The sequence below is a fragment of the Peromyscus leucopus genome, chromosome 5 (genome assembly GCF_004664715.2).
Source record: "Peromyscus leucopus breed LL Stock chromosome 5, UCI_PerLeu_2.1, whole genome shotgun sequence".
NCBI lineage: Eukaryota > Metazoa > Chordata > Mammalia > Rodentia > Cricetidae > Peromyscus > Peromyscus leucopus.
The window spans coordinates 140,661,116-140,684,313 of NC_051067.1; the positions used below are offsets into that span (position 1 = coordinate 140,661,116).

Sequence of the window (23,198 nt, forward strand, 5' to 3'; positions counted from 1 at the left end):
GTCTGTAAAGAATTGTGTTAGAGTTTTGATGGGGAATGCATTTAATCTGTAGATTGCTTTCTATAAAATGGCCATTTTTACTATGTTATTCCTACCAATCCATGAGCATGGGAGATCTTTCCATCTTCTGATACCTTCTCCAATTTCTTTCTTCAATGATCTGAAGTTCTTGTCATACAGATTTTTTCACTTGCTTGGTTAGAGTTACTCCAAGATATTTTTGTTATTTGTGCCTATTTTAAAGGGTGCTATTTCCTTGATTTTTTTTTCTGAGCCAGTTTATCATTTATATAAAAGATGGCTACTGATTATTTTGTGTTAATCTTGTATCCAGCCACATCACTGAAGGTGTTTATCGGCTGTAAAAGTTCTCTGGTGGAATTTTGGGGGTCTCTTATTTATATTATCATATCACCTTCAAATAAAGATACTTTGACTTCTTCCTTTCCAATATGTATTCCCTTGATCACCTTTTGTTGTCTTATGTCTCTAGCTAGAACTTCCAGTGTTATATTGACAGATATGGAGAGAGTGGACAGTCTCATCTTGTTCCTGATTTTAGTGGAATTATTTTGAGTTTCTGTACATTCAACTTGATGTGGCTTTCGGCCTGCTATATATTGCTTTTATTATGTTTAGGTATGTTCATTGTGTCCCTGATGTCTCCAAGACTTTTATCACTTTGTTGGATTTTGTCAAAGACATTTTTAGTATCTAATGAGATGATCATGTGTGTTTTTCTCTTTCAGTTTGTTTACATGGTGGATCACATTGACAGACTTTTGAATGTTGAATCATCCCTAAATCTAGGTGATGAAGCCTACTTGATCATGATGGATGATATTTTTGATGTATTTTTTGGATTTGGTTTGACAATATTTTATTGAGTATTTTTGCATCAATATTCATGAGGGAAATTCATCTGTAATTCTCTATTTTTTGAGTTTATATGTGATTTGGGTATCAGGGTGACTGTGGCCTCATAAAAAGAATTTGTCAGTGTTCCTTCTGTTTCTATTTTTTGAAATAATTTGGTGAGTATCAGTATTAGCTCTTCTTTGAAAGTCTGATAGAATTCTATGCTGAAACCATCTGGCCTTGTGCATTTTTTGGTTCGGATATGTTTAATGACTGCTTCTATTTCCTTAGGTGTTACAATTCTATTTAAATTGTTTATCTCATCTTGATTTAATTTTTGTATGTGACATCTGTCAAGAAATTGTTCATTTCTTTTAGAATTTGATATTCTCTTTCTGCCTTTTAGTTAATTTGGAAAAAAAGTTTTGTCTATCTTATTTTCTCGAAGAATGAACTTTTTGTTTCGGTGATTCTTTGCATTGTTCTTTTTGTTTCTCTTACTGGTTTCAGCCCTCAATTTGACTATTTCCTGCTGTCTACTTTTCTTGGGCGTGTTTGCACCCCTTTTAATAGAGCTTGCAGCTGAGCTTTTAAGTAGATAGAATGAGTTCTATCCAATTTTTTTTTTATGCAGGCACTTAGTGCTATGAACTTTCCTCTTAGCACTGCTTTCATTGCATCCCATAACTTTGGGTATTTGTACATTCGTACATTCATTTTCATTGAATTCTAAGAAGTATTTAATTTCTTTCTTTATTTCTTTCTTGATCCATTGGTAATTCAGTTGAGAGTTGATCAGTTTTCATGAGTTTGTAGGCTTTCTGTAGTTTGTGTATTGCTGAACTTCAACTTTAATCCATGGTAATATGATAAAATACAAGAAAGTTATTCCAGGTTTTCTTTCTTTCTTTTTTTTTTTTAATCTGTTGGTACTTCTTTGTGACTGACTATTTGGTCAGTTTTTGGAGAAGGTTCCATGGGGTGCTGAGAAGAAGGTATATTCCTTTGTGTTTTGGTGAAATATTATGTAGATATCTGTTAGGTTCATTTGAGTCATAACATCTATTAGTTCTATTATCTCTCTATTTAGTTTCTGTCTGGATTATTTGTCCATTGATGAGAGTAGGATGTTGAAGTCTCCCACTATTAATGTGTGGGGATCTATGTGTGATTTAAACTTTAGTAATGTTTCTTTTACAAATGTGGGTGCTTTTATATTTGGGACATAGATGTTCATAACTGAGATATCATCTTGATGTTTTTTCCTTTGATGAATATGAAATGTCCTTCTCCATCTCTTTTGATTAATTTTGTTTGAAGTCTATTCAGTTAGACATTAGGATAGCTACACCATCTTGCTTTCCATTTTATTAGAAAACCTTTTTCCTGACCATTTACTATGAGGTAATGTCTGTTTTTTATACTGAGGTATGTTTTTTGTATGCAGCAGAAGGATGGATCCTGTTTTCATATTCATTCTGTTAGCCTGTATCTTTTTGTTGGTGAGTTGAATTCATTGATATTGGGAAGTAATAATGACAAGTTATTGTTAATTGCTGTTATTTTTTGTTAGTGGTAGTTGTGGTGGTAGTGTGTGTGTGTATGTGTGTGTGTGTGTGTTTATGTGTGTGTGTTGTGTTTCCCTCTGTTGGGTTTTGCTGGTGTGAGGTTATCTATTACCTGTGTTTTCATAGATGTAGCTCACTTTCTTTGGCTGGAGTTTTCCTTCTAGTACATTCTGTAGGGTTGGATTTGCGGATAAAAATTGTTTAAATTTGACGGCATGAAATATCTTGTTTTCTCCATTTATTGTGATTGAAATTTTTGCTGGGTATAGTAGTCTGGGCTGTTATCTGTGGTCTCTTAGAGTCTGTAAGATGTCTGGCCAGATCCTTCTGGCTTTTAGAGTCTCCATTGAAAAGTGAGGCATAATTCTAATAGATCTTACTTTTGTATTTCACTTGGCCTTTTTCCTTTGGCATATTTTAATATTCTTTCTTTATTCTGTATGTTTAGTGTTTTGATTATTATGTGGTAAGGGGACTCTTTTTTATCCAGTCTGTTTGATGTTCTGTAAGCTTCTTGTACCTTTATAGACATGTACTATTTTAGATTGGGAAAATTTTCTTCTATGATTTTGTTGAATACATTTTCTGGGCCTTTGAGCTGGGATTCTTCTACTTTTTCTATTCCTATTATTCTTAGGTTTGGTCTTTTTATGATGTCCCAGATTTCCTGGTTGTTTTGTGTTCAGAATTTTTTTTGATTTAACTCTTTCATTGACTGATGAATTTATTTCATCAGTCTATTGTGTCTTCAATGCCTGAGATTCTCTCGTCCATCTCTTGTATTCTGTTGGTGATGTTTGCATCTGTAGTTCATGTTCACTATCTAGATTTTCTGTTTCTAGAATCCCCTCTGTTTGTGTTTTTTATTGCTTCTATTTCCATTTTCAGGTCTTGAACAATTTCTTTCACCTCTTTGTTTTTTTCTTGGCATTGTTTAAGGGATTTATTTATTTCTTCCAATTTTTTCTTTGTCTTTCTCTCAATTTCTTTAAGGGATTTTCTCATCTCTCCTTTAAGGACCTCTATGATCTTCATAAAGTCATTTTAAGGTCACTTCTTGTGCTTCAGCTGTGTTGGAATGTTCAGGTCTTGCTGTTGAATGATAACTGGGTTCTGGTGGTGACATATTGCCCTTTCTGTTATTGATTGTGTTCTTACCCTGGTGTTTAGGCATCTGGGTTTGGAATGATTATATGTCTAAGCGTTGATTCCTGTTTGTCTTTGTTGGATGGGTGTTTGGTTCCTTTATTTCTTTGGTTTCCTCCCTGGTCTTCTAGCCTAAGTGGCCAAAGGTTCTGGTGACTTAGGAGACTTCAACTCCAGTAGGATGTTTCTGCTTGGGTTTTGGGGCTTTGGGTTCCTAAATACAGCCTGGCCTACAGTAAAGCTGAAGTCTTATTCTGAAGTTTTAGACCAGAATACGGAGCCTAGGGGAGGGAGTGCTGTTCTTCTGACTGGTGTGGGCTGTACTTGAGCCTGCTGCAGTTGTAGGGAGTTGCTGGGAGGATGATGAGGCAGGAGGGGTTGGGTGTCAGAGTGGGTCTTGGGGGAACAAAATCCAGGGGTTGATGACAGTCTGGCTGGGAAGCTAGTCACTACCTAGTAACTTGTTTTATTACTGTATCCAGGCTTCTGAGTATTTGACAATCAGTAGGCAAAATAAAGCCCTTTATTTGAAGTCCTTTGTGCTATCCTTGTTTTTCTCAACCCCTTTCCCTTCAGCATCCCTGATCCCAAATAGAAAACGTTCATGCTACCATTAGCCAGGCATAGCTGAGAATTTGGCATATGATCTTAAAGAAAAAGAGTTTGATGTCTGTGTACTAAATTCACCAGTGTTTCAATTATATTACTAACATTTTAATGATGGATTTGCTGATCATCAGTAATTAGTCGTTGTAATGAATCAATGATAGATTGTGTTTTGTACCACACTGCACAGCCATCAGCTTTGTAAGCCTGGGCAAGTTCATTTACCCTGAGGGTCTTCAGGCCCCACATCTGTAAAGCAAGGAGGGTAGAGATCCTGCCAAGACTTCCTTCAGTTCGAGTGCATAGCCTGCTCTCTTTCTTCCATGAGCTCTGACCTTTTACTGCTGTTGTACAGAAGCAGACCCTCTTCCAGGTCCCCAAATGTTCCTTCCACACTTGTGTAAATATGGCCATAACTTGGTTTAAAACTCCAGTTTATTTAATAATCATTTTAAAAATCATAAATCATGAGAGTGGGGAGATGACTCAGTGGTTTAGAGAGTACTTGCTGCTCTTGTAGAGGATTCTGGCTTGGTTCCCAGCACCTACTACAAGGTGGTTCTCAATCACCTGTAATTCCAGTTCCAAGGGATCTGACACCCTCTTCTGCCTTCCATGGCCACTGCGCATGTAGTGCACTTATATGTAGGGAAAGCTCTCAGGCAAAATAGAAGTAAACTCTAAAAAGAATAAACCAAGCCTCACGTTTTTAGTTTTCTTTTATTTTACATTTTGCAACTTAACTTGTAGAAATACCCTTGTGATAATTACAAAGTCCTTTTATAATAATTGTAAAACATTCCTAAGGATGACATATAATGATTTCTTTAGCCAAAAGTTTTATAAATCCTTAGGTTGTTCCCTATTTTTTGATATGTGCATCCAGTAAAGATTCTTGCACATTTACATTTTAGAGTCACTAGGTCAGAATGCCCTTTTACATTTAAATACATTGTCAAATTTTCTTGTTTTTTTCCAAGCTATTTTGTCCTGTGAACTGCTTTTGCATAGTTTTCTATTACTTTCTTGCTGCGGGCCGCAGGAATATATCATAAGAACTCACTGGTTATGGCAAAGTCACTACCTGGAGGAATCAGGGAATTCCTCCAGAGGAAGTCAAATCCCAAGGGGTTTTTGGTGTTACTTGGCTTGTTATATATCAGCTGTATTCTGTTATGAAAATCATGTGTGCCTTCATAGTTTTCCCAATTGACTTTCCCCTAAGAAGTGTTGTGCCCAGATCGTGACCCCCAGAGAGACCACCAAAGACAAGCATGCCGGAATGCAAAAGCAAGGTTTAATCGTGGATATCCAAAAGCAATACAAGCCTAGGCAGGGACTTCGTCCAATGCATCCAACGCAGTGGAGGCTGGAGGAAGCGCCCACCTGTCTGCAAGCTCAGTTTTTAAAGGGAAAAGTCACAAGGTTACATCATTTAGGGGTGCTAGTACAGGTACAATTCTGATTGGCTTGTGTCTAGGAATTCCAGAAATCACAATTCAGTTTTCCTTCTAAGGAAGTAGTTGCCCACCACCATTTTTCATTGGCTGCCCCCAGATGGGGGCATCTGGTGATTACACAGTCACTATGGAAACTAGGGTTGGGACATTCTATGGTCAAGTAGTTGCCTAGGGGGCCAGGGAGAGGACATTCTGGCAACCATTACCTCCTGACTACCTTGTGACTCTGTATTTTTACACTTCCTGGTTTCTGGAATCTGAACTGACTGGTCTCAGTAACTTCTGGCCTGTTCTCAAAAGGAGAAATCTTAGGCCTTAATTTTAGGGTGAAAGCATTTTGGTCTTATTTCTAAGATGGCTCATTTTGGTCTCACAGAAGGACTAACAGTGTAGACTGAGCACTCTCTGGACATACACATTCCAGGTATTTGGAGAACAGCCTCAGGAAAGGCTTTCTCTGGAATCAGATTATCTCCCTTAGCCACTTTCAAGGACTACAGGAAACACCACCCAGGGGGGCGCCCAACTTCCGAGGACTAACAATGATAACAGCCCACATGCAAGTCTCCTGATTTATGGTAAATTCCACAAGGGGACACCGCCTAGGAGAGGTGGACATTAAGTAATAGTTTTACACAGTTTAGCTCGGACCCTCCCTATATATACTGGGACTTCCAGGGCATAGAGAGCAGAAGAGAAAAGAGAATGGAAGAACTAGATGGGTAAGAACTTGAGAGGAACAAACTGAGATGGGGAAGAAGTAGATTGAAGAGCTACAAGAGAGTACTAGAGGAACGAGATGGAAGATGAGAAAGAGCCAGATGGGGAAGAACAAGATGAGGTAGAACGAGAAGATAAGAGAGGAGACGGGAGAGGAGATGATATGGGAAGGAACAAGATGGATGAGAACCTAGAAGGGGCAGAACTAGATGAAGGAATTAAGATAAAACCTAGAGGGGACCGCAGACAAGTGTAGAGAGAAATCAGGCTAAAGATGACCTAAATATGAGAGCAGAATATAAGCTTGTAACTGTCACAGAATAATAAAGTATATGGACTAAGGAGTTTTGTGTACATAGATTCATTTCTTCCCATTAAAGATTAATTATCAGCTGGTTGTAGATTCTTCCCGGACCCTGGGAGGGGACTATCGAGGGGCTGGACCCCCATAGTCCCCGATACTTTCTTTTAATCTATTTTTGCTTTTATTTGTGATATATCTTCTAAAGAAATGAAAAATATGTGTATCACAAGTAAATCAATTTAACAACGTCGAGGCAACAATTAGAGAAATATAATGATAATAACACACATTTGATATTTTTCCTGTGTCATTTAAACTTATACTATTTAGCTCATTTCAAAGTCTAACATATATACTAAATAAAACTAGTTGGAAATGTCATGGTCAAACTGATGATTAATATCTGTCAGACATTTCTCACTGTTGTATATATTCACAGGATAATTAGCATAAACCTGAAAGTGATATCTCACATAATTATTTGGAAACATAGTACTTTATACTGAAATATTTTGAATGTCAAGGTGTTACTATAGAGTTTATTTTATACTTTTGTGTCAAGAGCAACACACACAAAATAGGTAACTGTTTGAGACACTGATATATTGGTCTGTTTGGATTACCGCTACCTTTTTGTCACATATAAGCATGTCATACCACCATGCTCGATATCGTGAATTATATATATATATATATATATATATATATATATATATATATATATATATATATATATATATAAAGTTAATATGCTGTCCTAGAGGAATTCATTAACAGAACCCAGACTACTATTCAAGAAATGATTTCATACTTCTTTAACAATTGAGACCGTCAGCCTGTATTTGAATTGCTTTGCTAAACATGCTATTTCAACACAGAAATTATTTTGAAACAGTAGTTCACAGCTCTGTAGAGTCTCACTGAGCAGCTCCTGACATTCTAGTTAGTGCATTTCCTCAGTTCCTGGCTCAGCCCCCACTCTTTATGGAATGTTCAGAAGTCCTAATTAGTTTTGAACAGAGACTATTTATTACAAAGTATCCATCCCCACATCAATGCTGATTAACCTTAATAACAGTAAATTTTTTCTGACTAAGTCTGTATGAATCATTCATTTTATTGAAAACCAGTAGTCAGTGAATATTGACAAGGGAAACCTTCATGAGCACAGTGCTATGGAATAGGTCTCATGTGTCCTGATAACTGTTACTCCTCGGTCACTAATAGTTATCATGACAGTTGATGACATGACTGTCCAGGAGTAAAACGGAGGATGGTAAGTTCTTGTGTCTCTTGGTGGGATAACTCAGCTGGGAGAGGTCACAGGCATGGTTGAGCATTCTTGAGAGTCGAGGGAGTGAAGACAGAGCAGAGAAAGTTCTAATCATCCTGGAAGGAATGAAGATATTATAAAGAAACACTGTGACCCTCCATTTAGCTACCTGACTATAGAAAGGATGGACCCTAAGAAATGAGAATTTCTGGAGGAATCTCAGTCTTGGAGAAGGGAAAGGCTGAGAGCCTGGTGTGAACCAGAGATGGAATCTGACTCTTGAAAAGAGATTTCACATAGTTCTGACAGCTTTCTGGGCAGACTTGCTGTAGAGACTGGGAATGAGATATTGATGGGTCAACGATGGGCAGGACCACACATTGACTTTAGTTATACACACTCTTGCCTACTATTTTAACCTGAACCTTAGATAAGAACTTTGAAGATGGACTTGGTGAGTATTGTTGAATCTTTTCACCTCTTCCCAAGGTGACCACATTAAATAAATCTTTTTCTGCTTTGTACAATTGGCTTATTGAGGACAAGTGGCCAAGTACAGTCTATTTAAGTGTGTGTGGGGGGGCGGGGGTGTGCACATGAGTGTGGGTGCCCTAGGATAACAGAGTCATTGGATCCACTGGAGCTGGAGTTATAGGAAGTGGTGAGCTTCCAGGTATGGTTTCTAACTATGAACCTGTACAGGAGACATATTTGCTTACTGATTCATCTCTCTAGCCTCATGTTCTTATTGTAATATGTTCCAGTAGTGTCATTCTCCCCAAGGGCTGGTTTCTTGGGTGAATTGGCATGGACAATTGTAGCTGGAAGTTTTCCTGTATCTTGCCTAGTCTTCAGCTGCTCAGACCTAAGTAAACACACAGAGACTTATATTAATTAAAACTCTTGGCCATTAACTCAGGCTTCCTACTGACTATTTCTTATACTTAAACTCAGCCTGTTTTTGTTAATCTATGTCACCACATGTTCCATGGCTTTACCTGTGTGCCATTACATGCTGCTCCCTGAATGGTGGGCTGGCATCTCCTGACTCAGCCTTCCCCTTCCCAGAATTCTCATTGTCTGCTTACCCCACCTATACTTCCTGCCTGGCTACTGGCCAATCAGCATTTTATTAAACCAGTGTACAAAAGCATTATCCCACAGTACACAACGATGCTGGGAGACTCTTTCCTGGGGTGGAGCATGATAAACTTGTCTCAAGGAGTTCTAGGTCATCCTGGATCTGTTGCAAGTAGAACACTGTGTAAGGGTGTCCATGGAGACACTCCTGCTACAGCTTGTAGATGTGCACATAGCAACTGCACATGTGGAATCAGCTATTCAGACTGAGAACTTCCTAAGATCAATTCTGGATTTTGAAGAATTTTTCTTCCAGCATTTCAATGCATCTCCATTGATCCTTGTATTGTTATTGTACTTCACCTTAATTTTTTCTTTTTATTTATAGAGTATATATCCATTAAAAAATGCCAAGTAGAGCATGAAGGAGATAAACTCTTTGATTCCCTGTCCCTTCTTTTGATGTCCAAAAGAATTTCAAAAGCATTACTTAAGGATCTCCAAGTGACAGCTCACCCTCCCTGCCCCCTTCCTGTCTTTCCTTTTATACCCAGGCTTAATGATGAAGACGTGAAATCAGTAAGATTTTCTTTACTTTGGTTTTTCTCTTTTGAAATACTTAGTTATTTTACTTCCATTTTTCAGGTTAAAACATTCACCATCACATGTTTGGTGGTGGTTCTTTTTGTTCATTGTGAGCTCTTTCTGTCCAATGCTTTAAGCATCTCTTCAGCACAGGGAATCTTATGTTTTTATCATCTTCACTCACTGTATTCTCTCTAAAGTTTTTTTTTAAAAAGCTGTTTTTTTTTTCTATATGTTACATCTAGTTCCCTCAAATTTTATTAGCACAATATATTTGGTGTTTCTGATTTCTTATTAGGTTTATTCAATTTTATTTTTCTTTATTTTAAAATTTTATTTGTTTGTTTATTTATTTATTTATTTATTTATTTATTTGTGTGTGTGTGTGTGTGTGTGTGTTGTGTGTGTGTGTGTGTGTGTGTGTGTGTGTTTGTACCAAGTAGCACATGCAGGAATTCAAAGAGAACAGCTTTCTCCTCCTACAATATGAGTCACAGGGATTGAACTTAGATCATGTGGCTTCCTGCCAATCCTCCTACCTGCTAAGTCATCTTGATGGCCCATCAGTTTTATACATCTTAGGTCATTAACGTGCCTTGAATTTATTATTCAGTCTTTTCATTTATATTTTAAGTTTAGCATAATATTTTTAAAAACCCATTGGTTTTATATTTTCTTCAGATTTCTCACTGTTCATGCCAGTATATTTTTATTTCAAAAATGCCACATTCTTTCCAGTCCCACTTGGTCCCATTTCATTTCTTGAAATAGCTCCTCTATTTCTTCTTGGCTTAAGCCTTCTCTCCGTTTACCCAAGTGTATGATTTTTATGGTGATGGCTTGTTGCCTGTTCATATCTATGAATGAAAGAAAAGATTGCTCATAGGAAGCTTACCTAAGTTTCTCCCTAGCTAAATGGATTCCCTGAGCTAACCACCCATTTCCTGAGTGGGCTGAGTACGATGGCTGAAGGGAGCATCAGCCACTGCTCCTCACTCAGTGCACGAGTAGAAGCCAAAGTACAAAACCAAGGAAGATCGTATCTTGGTGTAGAGTGCTGTCCTCACCCATCCTCCCAGCCTGTGAGACCCACAGCCCAGCATTACCTCAACTAACTTGACTGTTTTCATTCGAGTGAGCTGCATTGGAGGTGAGTTATTTGGCCTCCCAGCATGAATAAAAGCTCTCACTGATGGCAGTACCTATTAGAGAGGGGCTTAGCTACATAGATGTAAACAGTACCATTCTCTGAGGTTCTTTAAGGGACCGGATGGCATGCCCTTGGCTTTTGCTTTGTGGGTTAGCGAGAATGTTCTCTGCTTTTCTTGCACTAGCAGCTTAGGAAGCTTTGATTGTAGAACCTGACAGCTGTCAGCTGTAGCCAACCACACTTTATTCCTTATGCTTCCAGAATTTCTTTCAAACTCCCAGATCGTTGATGATACTCTTCATCCTTTCCTATGCTATACTTTCTGTTATTTGAATAGAACTTTGGGTTCTGAGGGTTGGGCCTGTCACGATGCAAACTCATTCCATTATATTAAAAGCAAATAAACAAATGAACAAAAAGTTCTTGAACTTGTCATGCAGATATTACAGAACCACACTGTCCATTGAGGAACTGTAGTTTAAGCACAAGATGTTGGATTTTTATCAAATCATTTGTCAAAATGTTATGAAAGCACATGTACAGAGTTCAGCACATGTCTCTTATGAGTAGAGGTATTCAGTGTCTCTAAGTTAGAACTATGTTACCTACAGTTACTAATGCTATCACTAAGCTTTTCTTTTTTTTTCAGTGCTGGGGATGGAGTCTGGGGCCTTGTCCATTCTACTGGGCAAGTGCTCTATTCCTGACTTTCTCCTAGCCCATCAATGTGCTTTTTCACCTTTTATAACCCATAGGGAATATGTGATGTCAGCACATTGCTAACTTATGTATAAACTGTTGTTTATACCCACAATGGGGCTTTTCTTTTCATGCAGATATAGGATTATATACCTAATCTGTCAGTTTATTTTGGTACATGGTGCTCTGCATAGACAATATAACTGCTTCTTCAAAATAAATGTACAAATATAAACATTAATGGAATCTTCATTTATTTATTTATTTTATAGGTCCAGTGTCTCTATTTTTAAAGGATCTCTCTCTCCCCCCGCCCCCTCTCTCTCTCTCTCCCTCTTTCCTCTCTCTCTCTCTCTCTCTCTCTCTCTCTCTCTCTCTCTCTCTCTCTCTCTCTGTGTGTGTGTGTGTGTGTGTGTTCAAGTTCTAATCTGTGTTTATCCACTCCCTCTTCTGGTTAGGTCTACTTTTGAATTTTTTTTTCTAATAAACCACTCTTCCTTTTTCTTCACACAGCTTTTTCAGACTCTTCACACTAATTTGTGTATCAAGTCAATTATTTATTTAATACCTACCTGCTCTGAGCTCCTTATGCCTTGGACCTCTTGACCAAGTAGATATGGTTTGTCCTGATATGAGAGGTGACTGGAAACATGTGATATGGAAGCTGACATATGTATAAAGGAGCCCTTTTGTCTGCCTACAGCACTGTGTCATCGAGCTAAAGCTGTAGATAAGGAATAGTTGGGCAATGGTTTGGAATGCAAAGATTGGAGGAATACATACACACACACACACACACACACACACACACACACACACACACACACACACACAGAGTGTACAGCCAAAGAAGGTTTTAGCAGGGATGTAGATACAGTTTATCTATTTATTCTTTCATTTAGCAGGTGTACCAGGGACTATTCGTTGATCTTGGAAAACAAGAAAGGCTAATTATGTTTTCTGGTGTCAGGAACTCCACACTGAGCTACAGTGATAAAGCTACACAGCCCCTGGATTCATACAGTGGAAGCAATGTTGTATAGAACTGTAACTGTCCAATTCTGAAACACCAAGTTGCCTAACTGCCTGCTCAGACATATTGGCCTTGTAGAGCTACTTTTTCTTTGGTCTGGCTCCTGAGGCCATGCTTGCTTCCTTGAAGCTGTATTTAGCGTGTGTGACATCTTTTAATCCCATTCCCTCTTCTAAGGAACTGCCCTGCCTAACATTCACATGGCTACTAAAGAAGCCATGCTGTCTGTTTCCATGGTTCTAATGCTCTAGCACAGGCATGAATCTAACTGAGCACCTGGTCACTGTATTTCCTCCTTAGGAATCTACTATGTTGAAACTCACAGATTTAAGGTCTATTTCTGCCTGTTGACTTGAATGTGTGAGGTCTGTAGGACCTGTATGGCTAGGAAACACCATAGCTCTGAAGAATGCTGAGTTTCAAAGCTGCCAAGCATTTTGTCAGCATGTAGTGGGAAGAAGAAAGGCACAGATATGCCCAGAACTTGCTGGAAGTTGTTCTAGGAATCCAGCATTATACCTCCATGTTGCATGGGCTGGTTTTCAAACCACTCTGGAACTCACAACCCAATAAATAAATCCTCATCTTTCCCAAAGCTAAACATTCACCTAGCCAGATGACTCTAAAATAATTTGCCATTCATCTAGTTGGTGATTTGCTGAGAGTACTTATCACTTAAGTGGAATTCTCTAGCTTCCTCCCTGTAATGTATAGGAAAGATGTTATTGAGCATGTACTACATCAAATGATATCTAGAGCCCTGTATTGATGGCTATATGTGTGAGTCCTGGGTCAAGTTCAAGAGCACCCTTCTTCCTTTCTACTCCTCTCCCTTCATTATTTCTTCCCCCCTCCTCCCTTCTTCCCTCTCAATTCTTCCATCTCTTCCTCTCTCTTCAGCCTCCCCTACCTCCTTTCTCCCCTCCTTGCCTCTGTCTCCAATTCCTCCCTCCCTTCTTCCTTTACCCATCTATCCTTTCTCCCTCCCTCCCTCTTTCCTTTTCTTGTTTCTTCCTCTCTTTCTATAATGGAACATAATATTTAGATTTTAAGAAAGTTACTTAAAACTTCTCTATCCAAATTCCTAAGTAACCAAAAGTATACCTGTCTCATAGGGTGTTGTGAACATGAAAAGAAATTATAGCTAAACCACCTGGTGTGATGCCTTGTGGATTTATTTCTTGGTTTCCCTGTGATCTTTACTAAGATGTGTAGTAGAAAGGTGGCATTTCACAGACTTTGGGAATTTTGCCACCTGTCCAGCAAACTAAAGACTAATTAATTTATGACATTTTTCTTGAAAAATTATTTCCTATCCCTGGCAGTACCCATCTTCCTTCCTGCTTCATTCTTCTCTACTGCAGCCATCTTTATCAGTATCTTCTCTATTCAAATATTTACTTTGTCCCCTCTCCACCAGTAGAGTATAACGCCCATAAGAAGAGGGTGTTTCTTTCCATATCCTGGAAAAAGGGAACCTCAGAGGAAGAACTGCCTCTTACAATATGGTATGACCTGTAGTATGTCTGTGGGAAATATTCTTGATTACTCATTGATACAGGAGGATCCAGACCACTGTGTGGTACTATCCCTAGACAAGTGGGCCCGGGCTGCATAAGAAACGTAGCTGAACATGAGATCTAAAGCAAGTCAGTGAACATCATTCCTCCATGATCTCCTGCCTTCAGTTCTTGCTTTGGCTTTCTTCCATGATGGACTTTGTGAGTCAAATAAACCCTTTCTTTCCCAAGTTGCTTTTGGTTGTCTTGTTGAAAGAAAACTATGACAGGTCAGCAGTCCATGAGGTCCATTTGTCTTTATGCTACCAAACGCCCAGTACTTGGGGTCACAGGCTTGTGCCACCATGCCTGTCTCTCACATGGGTTCTGAATATCCAAGCAGCAAGCACCTTATTCACCAAGTCATCTCCCTAGGCTTGAGAAGAAAACTCTGGAAACTTATATCACTATTACTCATTTTACCACCTCTATCCTTCTGTCTCTTTCTGTCTCTCTGTGTCTCTGTGTCTCTGTGTCTCTGTCTCTGTCTCTCTCTCTCTCTCTCTCTCTGAACAATGTCTAAGGTCTTTAGTTGGTTTTAGAATGGAGGAGCAAGAAATAGAACTCTCTCTACCCCAGAGAGCATATTCTTAAATTCTGAAAAATGTCAACATCCTCTGTAGTTCACTTAGTCTCTAGGCAACCCATCAAGCCATTATATAATTTCTCAAACAACCATTGATCTTTGATTGAGCACTGAGCTTGTAGAGCTTGTATCTTGGCAAGTAAAACAGCCAGTTACATGATAAAATCAAATCTACTGCTGCATATAGTACTGGCCTTTTCAAACTCATGACTATAGCATAGAGTCAACCTGTTTTTACTGAAGGAAGTATGTTTCTATAAAAGCTACAGAGAGGAGATTGTCAGGAAGGCACTTGTTCTCCTTTGAGCTGTTACTACCAATGTCTGAAACAGGAATTTATCCCTCACAGTCTTGTAGGTCTTTATCTGTTGGGGACTTTTTGTTCATTCCTCATGTGGCAGAAGGTGTGAACAAACTAGAATGCCTTGGAAGTTTCTTCTTTAGAAGTGTCTGTGATGTGTGTAAAACACTGGGTTTTACTATAAAAAAACTTTTCACTCCCGTGCTTATCATTCCCCCACTGCTCCCCTTCCCATTTTCCTATGGCTCTCCCGACCTTTAGGCTTTATTAATTTTCAGGATTTCACATTTGAGAATAACACATAAGACAGTTTGTTTCTATGTCTGGCTTATTTCAGTTAACACAGTGATCTCTGCTTCCACCAATTTCCCTACAAATTTTTCATTATTAATGGCTGGACAACATTCCATTTTGTATATATACCACCTTGTTTTTTCCCACTCATCTTTTCATAGGAACTTGGATTGATTCCGTGATGCTGCTATTGTACATTGTGCCTAATAAAAACAGGCATGTCAATGACTCTACTGTATGCTGCTTATCTTCAACTCCTTCAGGTACATGTCTAGGTGTGCCTGGATCATATGCTAGATCTAGTTTTTATTTTTTAAAGAGTGGTTATTCTAGAGTGATTACACTAACTTCCACTCCTGCCTGCCATATATGAGAATTCCTTCTCCCCTACATCACCTTAACATGTTATTATTTTTTTTTTGTCCTAATGCTAGTCATTCTAACAGGATAAGTGCGGCCTTGGTGTAATTTTAATTTGGAATTCTATTATGACTAAGGATATGTAATTTTTTAAACATATTCATTCAGCTTTGTGGTTCTTCACTAATTCATTTGCTTGTATATCGATTGGTTGTTATTCTTTTGACATTTTATTTTTTAGTTCTGTATATATTCTGGATATAGATCTGCTGTCAGATGGTGTTGCTAAAATCCCTGTGCAGGAGAGAAGCAATGCAACATCCTATCATGGTACCCACAACAGACTGAGAAACCATTCCACCAAAGTTCACTTGGGGGAACCAGTAAGATTTTGGGCTTCTGCACAAAGCATAGGTGAGAGGTTACTTATTGAGGTGGGGCAGTACTCCCCCCAATGGACCCACCTGGGAAGCCTTACCCAGCAGGATGAGGGCTTCTCCATAACTTCAGAGATGGAATGTGCCCCCACCCCAAGTCTTCTCTGACTGTATACTCTTGCACCTCTGCTCCCAGGCCTCTTGTAGAGTTGCCAGGTTGTAGGGAGCACCTGGATAATTAGGCAAGACTTTTGTGCCTTACTCAGTCCCTCTATGTGGGTGTATAAACTCTCCCGAAGCCCAGATGGAATGACATTTTGCAAGTGAGTATAGCTGAACACCCCATGATGTTGCTGGGCTTGGAGGGCAAATGTAGGATTAGCAAAGATTTCTCTCCCATTCTATATGCTGTGTCTTCATCTGTTGTTTGCAGCATTGTGCAGTTTTTTAAAATTTGATTCAACACTATTTGTCAACTGCTTCTATTTCCCTGGCAGCTGGAGTCCTGTTCAGAAAGTCTTTGCCAATGCCTATGTCTCAAAATGTTTTTCCCTAGAAATTTCAGTGTCTTGGGTCAAACATTGAGATCCTTGAACATTTTTTAATTGAGTTTTGCACGGGGCAAGAAGTAGAGATTAAGCTGCAGTTGGGAGATTCTTGTTGCTTCAATTCCATTGTTCGTCATAGATCAGTTTATGCTGCTTCTATACTTTAGGATCAGTTGTGGTAGTTCACATGTGTCTAGAAATGTATATATTTCCTCAAGAGCTTCTAATTTGCTGGAATATAAATTTTCAAAATGTCTAAGATGCTCGGCATTTTAGTGGTATCTTTCACAATGATTTTTGGGAAAAAAAATTGCCTTCACCTTTCCATTTCTAGATGGATTAGTCTCTGTGTCTTTTGGTTTGTTTGACTAACAGTTTGGCAATTTGATTGACTTTTGGAAAAATTCAGCTTATTGTTTCACTGATCATTCGCATTGCTTTTAGTTTCTATTTTGTTACTTTCAACTATGATCTTTATTTTTCTTTCCTTCTACTTATTTTTATTTTTTTCTTTCTGCTTATTTTCATTTGGCTTGTTCCCTGCCTTCTAGAACTTGAGGTCCACTTGCATAATTTATTTGATAGCACTTTGATTATCAATTAGTCATTTATAGCTCCAGACACTCTTCCTTTTAAGGACCATTTTTTCAGTTATCCCACTGGTTCTATATTTTTGTTTTCATTTAATCTTAAGGGAGTTTTAACTTCCCCTTCTAGTGATTTTTTTGATGAAGCCTTTTAAAAGGGCCTAATCTCATCAAGGAGGGGCCTCAAGCTACCATGGCTTGATCATTTCTTAAACAAAATTTTGAGAGGTCAAATTCTTATGGAAATCACTTTGGATTTGCTCCAGAGAATATGAAATACTCAAGGATAAAACTTAAAAAAATTATACCAGATATCTATGATGGAAAGCTGGAGAAATGAACTGAAGAGTTAACTAAATCGAAGTGTGTAATAGTATTCATGAATTGGAAGGCTTAACATAAGTGTGTCAGCTCCCTAAGTTAATATGTATGACTAAAATAGTCCTATCAAATTCTCTGAAGTTTTTTGTAAATGTAGTCAGAATTGTTTCATAATTTGTATAGAAATGTACTAGAATAGCAAAAACAAGGGTTTTTTGTTTTGTGAAATAGGCAATATCATCATGCCCATCTTGAAAGTATAAGATTTTAAGCTAGATGTTGAGGTGATATATTGTGTACCCCAATAAAGCTTTCCTGGGAATCAGAGGACAAAGCCAGCCACTAAAATAGACATAGAGGTCAGGCAGTGGTGGCAAACTTAATCCTATCACTGGGAGGCAGAGATCCATCTGGATCTCTGTGAGTTCAAGGCCACACTGGGAACAGAGCCAGGTGTGTTGGCATACACCTTTCATCCCAGCACTTGAGATCTCATGTCTTTGCTTGGGAAGCATACATGCCTTTAATCCCAGGAAGCAATATGGCAGGACACAGAAAGGTATATAAGGCGTGAGGAAACAGGAACTCTCTCTTTAGACTGAGGCTTTCGTAGTGGTGAGCTAGTGGCTGGAGCAGTTCAGCTGAGACCCTCAGGGGTGAGGACTCAGAAGCTTTCAGTCTGAGGATTCGTGGAAAGAGGATCGGCCGAGGAGTTGGCAAGGTGAGGTTGGCTGTGGCTTGTTCAGTTCCTCTGATCTTTCAATTTTCATCTCAATATATGGCTCAGGGTTTTTCTTTTTTTTATTAATAAGACCGTTTAGCAATTCATGTTACAAGACGTAGTGTTGCATGCCTGTTGTCCCAGCACTCAAGAGGCCGAGGAAGTAAGGGTAACCTGGATTATACAGAGATCTTCCGACTAGCCTGGGATACATAGGGAGATATTACACAACAGTGTAAGATATGACCACAGAATCCCGTCACTAGTGGAAAAATTGACATACTAGCCATTCGTAGAAAGTAGGGAATGCAAAATTGATCCATAACCAATAATTCAGATAATTTTTGATCAAAGAATAGAAGTGATTTGGTGAAAGAAACATGATCAAATATTTGGCATAGCAATGGTTTCAAAAAGTGGAATTCAAATAGGAAAAGATGAACCTTGACCTTTATCCTTGACTCTTAACACTTTATGCAAAATCAACTTCTACTAGGTTATTAAGTTCCATATAAAATATAAGACTGTGAGACTTTGAAAGAGAACTGGGAGGCAAGCATTAAGGACCCAGGTCTTGGTGAAGGTCTATTATAGAGGGATGTAAGGGATGGCCATGAAAGGAATACTGAAGAAACAGGACCTCCCAAAAGTTGAAAACATCTAACCCACAAGACATCCTTTATGAATGTAAAACTTGAAACTGTGAAAGGGATTAAAATATCCCCAATCTCCCTGTAGTGTCAATAAATCTCAACAGACTTTCTGAACAGTTACAAATTCAAACAAATCCATTAGAAAAGCGAACAAATGATACACATAGAAATTTCCCTGAGGAAGTTGTAAAGATGGCAGATGAACATATTAGAGATCTTCACTGCAATTAGTCATTAGTGAAGTGCAATTAAAACCAGAATAAGCTATTATTATAAACAGAGGAATGGCTAGGAATGCCCACATACAGCAAAAGTGAAAATGAAATTGTATTGGCATTTAGAAAATAGTTTGTCAGTTGTTTTTAAATTAAAAGTGATTGTAATATACAACCCAGTAATTTAACCCAGAGAAATATAAATTTTCACACAAATGCTTATAAACAGGTGATTATTATATTATTATAAAAATTCCATTTTCAGTCCTTCAGCAATCATTAATGAATAAGTGAATACACTATGTCACATCTACACCATGTATAACATTCATTAATAAAAATAAATAAATAAATGACATACAATCTCTTTGTATGGACATCGAGAAGGCTATGCTAAATAGAAATGTGTACATCCTTGCCTTAGATCATCAGTCCAAGGAGGAGGTGCTGGGTATGCACTAGGACATCTTGCCATTATCATTATTATTATTATTATTATTTATTAATTTATTATTGTTATTATTATCATCCTCCTCATTATGCTAGGCAAAGCACTCTGGTTTGCTGCTATTAAAATAAATAATAAAAGTCTAAAATAATTTTTATCCAGTGGAGAAATTTTCTTTTTATGAGAACCTCTATATAAATCTGCTGCTTCCATCACAGATTCATGTAACTAGTTAATATAAGTTTGGAAACAATTCACTATTTTTATGAGGAATCCATGCTATACTGGTGCAGAGGTATTTTCAGCATGTGGAAAATCCTGCCTAGAACTAAATTGTAAGCTGTGATTCTTATAGGAGGATGATCTCATAGTAAACAGGAAATCTTCCAAGTTTTATCCTGAGAGGACGTATTTGTGATGCTTTTATGGCCCAGGCTTGTGTGGTTGTAGGTGCACCCTGGTTGTTACCGAGTGAAGATTAGGTGATCTGAAAAAAAAGTGTGGAATTAACAAAACCTTGGAAACTTGTGTAGCTATTGGCTGTCTGTGCAATTTTTGTTGTTGTTCAATTCTTTAACACACAGTGAATAAATAAATTCATGTAAAATACTTGCCACCTGTACTTCTCAGGCTTAAGAAATGACTGATAATTTAATTTTTAAAAATAATTTTGTACTCATATCCGTGCACAGAAAACTTAGCAGTGTGCATTTAACCCAGTTTAGTGGTGAGTTCTTTGGCCTTTTCCAGCTTGGCAACGTGAGCCACACATTTAGGAGCCAGATCATTGCCTCCCTAGTGGCAGTCATTCCATTGCATCTGTCATTGTAACTGGTCCTAGCAGCTTCCATCAGCTCAGCCAGAGCACCCTTGTCTTCCGAGTTAACCTGTGTGAAGGCAACAGTGGTGCATGTCTTCCTGTGGACCAGTCGCCAGCCCTTGATGATGCATTAGGGGACCCCTCCCCATTATTCGACACAGGGCAGGCAGGAGAGCACCATTTCAATGGGATCTACATCGTGGGCAATCACCACCAGCTGAGCCTTCTTGTTCTCCACCAAGGTGGTGACTGTACTGATCCCTGCTTAAAGGACAAGTGGTCTCTTAGTTGGGAAGTCCCCTTTGCTAGCAGCTTTCTTCTCAGAATGGACCAACAGCCTTTGCTTCTTCTCCTGCCTTGTCTCTGGCCTGTACTTTTGGGCAAATTTAAGCAGCTGGTTAGCCGTTTGCTGGTCCAGGGCCTGGGAGAACTCATTAACGGCAGGAGCTACTTTCAGCCACTTATAGAGGATGGCCCTTTACCATGGCAGCCTAATGTACCAGGGCTGTTTAGTGAAGCATGTGAGATCTCTTTTGGACTGGATGTCCTGCTCAATGCCAAAGTTTTTAGGCCTTTTCTTAAATAGAAGATTCACTATCTTTTTGGCCTCCTGTTTCTTCACAATGGAGGGGGCCAAGACCACCTTGGCCTTTTTTCCTTTTGACGTCTTGCTCAACTGGAGGAGAGCTACTGCTATTTATACTACTTTCACTACTGTTGATCTCAGCCTTCTAATTAAATCTGAGTTTTTTCACTGGTAAAGAAAGAAGTAGGCTTAGGGTAGTTCTGAAATGGAAAAAATCTGAGTTCCCCAGGTGTCCTGGAAGGGTCTGGTGTTGCTGGAGGACTACCAGCAACAGTCTGGTAGAAAAACATTACAGAGATGTCTCTTCCTCTCTCAGCTTGCATAGAGACTTGTATACTGCATTTGACCCCCCTTCTGCCAAACTCAAATCTTATAGATCTGCTTGAATGTACAATGAGGCAAGGAAAAACTTCCCAGTATGCATGTTTTCCAGTTAAAAAAAAAGAAAGAACTAAGGCAAGCATGGACAATGGTGCCGGACGCTATTCTATGTATCTTGGTTATAATCAAGTTAGTAATAATTGCACAGACAGCCAATAGCTACACAAGTTTCCAAGGCAACTATGCACTATGGAGTGGTGGAACAGGCAAGCATGCGTTATCCTGACCTGGACTGCAGGTCAGGCAGATAACACACCATATTCTATTAATATAAAATAATTACATTGAGAAAGTATACCCGATTGATACTACCTCCATCATTAATCCCCAAGGACAAGCTTTCACAGTACTGGAAGGTGCTATGCAAACTTCCAAGGGAGAGAAGCAGTCAACAATCCTACCCAGTTGTGACACTTAGAATCCACAACAATAACCAGCAGGGCAAGACATCCCGGAGAGTGCAATAGTATCACTCATAGCCTGTCTGTAACTAGCAGCTGTCTAATTTGCCTTAAGTCCTATTTGACAGGAAGAAAATCATGCCTAGTACTGGAAACCTAGCCAAATGTCTGGACTAGTAGTCATGGAGATCAGAGGAGACCCACATCCCACTGCTTATTAAACCAGTGTAATTTCTAACTGCATTCTAAATACTTGTTCTTAAGCCCACAAATAAGTGTACATCTCATCCATCATCAAAGAAACTTCTTCTTGCAACAAAGAGAGACCATTACAGAAAACCACAACCAATCAAATGCAGAGAACAACTCATCATGGCGTTTACAGCCTCATGAGTACATTTACAACACAGCTCTTTCACCTAAGGCTCAGGGAATATGAGGAAGAGGGAGTAAAAAGATTGTAAGAGCCAGAGGACCAGGGAATCTGCTGTGATATTATTTTCCCTCTAAATGACAAGAATGCTTCACCCATGATACTTCAACAATATAGCTGCCTAAAAAAAAGACGTGAATATGTACAACACCAATAGACCTTCTAACATGGAAGGAGGAAATCTTATGGGGCCCTAGACAGCCCTAGACAAAGAACTCCAGGCTGCAAATGTCTTTTGAGAGAGGAAGAGAGAGTCTTCTCCAGAAAGTAAAAAAGCATTCCAGTGGTTATCCAATACCAAGTAGTCAACCCTGAAATCATATACACACATGCAGTACTAAGTGAACTTTAACTAATAATTAAATGAAAAGAGGTCATGAATTATGAATTTGAGAGGGAGCTAAGGAGAGAACATAAGAAAGGTTGGATGGAGGAAAGAGAAGGAGGAAAATAATATAATTACATTTTAATTAAGAGAAAGAGAACATTATTATCAAAATAAAATCAAGTCAATGGAAATAAATTATTTATAATATAGCAAATACATATTAATAAAAAGATAGTGATTATAATAATAAAATAAGATATGTTGTACATATATAGCCTATAAATTTTTTAAAAATTGCAATAAACATTAAAATGTTGCATTTTTTAAGGGGCATCACTAAGAATTAAATCGGAAAATCAGATGCTATTCTATGTATCTTGGTTATAATCAAGTTAGTAATAATGAATTTTCATGATGGGAGATAAAACATTGAGCTCCAAGATCAGAGAATACTGTTGCAGGTCAAGAAAAGCCACCATGGGGATCAAGGTTATTGACCCTGGAGATCTCAGTCTGCAGCACAAGAAGCAGGTGGCTATTAATTGTGTGCCGGCAGCTGCTGCAGTTCTCAGGTATTTTTGCAGGCTTTTCCATCCAAGCCTGCAGTGGAGTTTTCCAGCTTCTCTGGGAAGCTGCTGTGAGCCTCCCATGTGCCCTCATTTCTGCCTGCAATCATTTCTATAGAACAGCTTCTCTCTGCTCTCCAAGTCCTCTACAAATTCCTCATTAGAAAACCCTAACGGAGATCAATGAAGGAGCAAGATCTGAGAAGCGGTTCCCACCCCAGTGGTCTATAC

General features: G+C 38.6%; 1 protein-coding gene and 1 pseudogene across 5 annotated transcripts in view; one reads left to right on the forward strand and one right to left on the reverse strand.

Annotated features, from left to right (window-relative positions):
• The window catches only part of C5H8orf34 (chromosome 5 C8orf34 homolog), a 375,498-nt gene that overhangs the window by 64,242 nt on the left and 288,058 nt on the right, over window positions 1–23,198 (forward strand). The window lies entirely within an intron of this gene.
• LOC114690142 lies at window positions 19,968–21,557 on the reverse strand (annotated as a pseudogene).